This window comes from Bison bison, unplaced genomic scaffold (genome assembly GCF_000754665.1).
Source record: "Bison bison bison isolate TAMUID 2011002044 unplaced genomic scaffold, Bison_UMD1.0 scf7180017864213, whole genome shotgun sequence".
Classification (NCBI taxonomy): Eukaryota; Metazoa; Chordata; class Mammalia; order Artiodactyla; family Bovidae; genus Bison; species Bison bison.
Genome location: NW_011494785.1, coordinates 6777169 through 6778596, shown reverse-complemented (window position 1 = coordinate 6778596; position 1428 = coordinate 6777169). Strand labels below are relative to the sequence as shown.

General features: G+C 55.9%; 1 protein-coding gene across 5 annotated transcripts in view; it reads left to right on the top strand.

Annotated features, from left to right (window-relative positions):
• Positions 1 to 1145, top strand: part of CSNK1E (casein kinase 1, epsilon) — a 35916-nt gene extending 34771 nt beyond the window's left edge. For 2 of the 5 annotated variants that reach the window (XM_010845099.1, XM_010845100.1), the window contains one exon: positions 1115 to 1145. The gene's annotated coding sequence lies outside the window, so the exon portion shown is untranslated. Of the gene's footprint in view, positions 864 to 1114 lie in introns of those variants that run through there. The other 3 variants (XR_825685.1, XM_010845102.1, XM_010845101.1) reach the window with 3 other exon arrangements.
• The last annotated feature ends 283 nt before the right edge of the window (positions 1146 to 1428 follow it).

The window sequence follows — 1428 nt, the reverse complement described above, 5'->3', positions numbered from 1 at the left end:
GAGTCGACGTCTGCTGCAGTCGCAGCCCAGCCAGGTCTGGGCCCCCACGGTCCCTGGAAGAACCCATGGTTGTGCTCTGAGCAGGCCCGGCCCATACCAGCTAATTTCTGCTAGAAAGCCCTCTCTTTGTGTGGGGCCGGCTTTCCATCCCCATGCTGCCCTAACTGTTCTGGGAAGTTGGTAGCAGGGACGGAACCCGAGGGCCCACCCTGTGACCTTCCCCAGGGTTTTCGCCCTGGTCTCAGCCTCTGGGCGGTTATGCTTCATTCATGCAAACCACTTAGAGTAGAGCCTTGAAGTCAGGAGTTTACCTGCTCTCTGAGAAGCCCCTTGGTGACCTCCGCAGCCCCAGGGCTGGGAGGGTGGGGGGCGCCCTCTGGTCAGTATGAGCCTTGATGGGACCTGTGGTTGCACGAAGCTTTGAGGCGGGGTGTTACAGCTCAGCTCACTGGGGCCCCATCTGGAACGCAGGTGTGGCAGGGGCTAACTTGGGTGTGTGTGTGTGTGTGTGTGTTGGGGAGGGGTAGTCTGAGCTCCCTGGGGAATATGCACGTGGCTGGCAGCAGCTGACATTTCACGGGCTTGACCTCACACCAGCTGCGTGTGACCTGCTTTGTGGACGTTTATTCCGCAGGTAGCTTTGGGCCGGCATTCGGGCTTTACCTTTGTCAGCCTCACGCCCAGGAACCAGCCCCGTTCATGGCAGGGTTGGGTGTTTGTATAGCTAGGAGGTGGCTGTTCACCAAAAGAGAGGAGAGAAAGTGATTGTGTCTTTTCTGTGAAAATGAAGCACCTACTGTGACTCAGACGGTCAAAAATCCGCCTGCAGTGTGGGAGACCTGGGGTTCAATCCCTGGGTTGGGTAGATCCTCGAGGAGGGCATGGCCACCCACTCCAGTGTTCTTGCCCAGAGAATCCCCATGGATGGAGGAGCCTGGCAGGCTACAGTCCATGGGGTCACAGTCGGACATGACTGAGCGGCTGAGCACACTGTGTGCTGTAGAGGGACTGACTCGGAGCCTTGGGGCCAGGGAGACCGGAGCGGAAGGTGGCTGGCGGCTGGGTGACCAGGGCAGATGCCCACCTTATCTGTCTTCTCTCTCCCCCTTTCTAGTGTCTTCACTGTATTTTCTTTAAAAAAAAAACAAAAAACAAAAAACAAAAAGATGGGGAAAAGAAACCACTCAAAAGAACAAAAAGAAAAAAACCCAGCACAAAACCAACGATGGATTCTGTTTCGAATTTTTTTTTTTTTTTTTTAATTTGCCGATGGCAAGAAGATGGGATACCCTCAGCACAGAGAATCCTGTCCCTTCACGTTCCCCGCTGCCCACAACCTCCAGGCTGCCAGAGGCTCCCAGATACCAGGCTACACTCACCGGATGCCACGGCCCCACCCAGCCACCGCCTGACTTGGCCAGGAGGGAC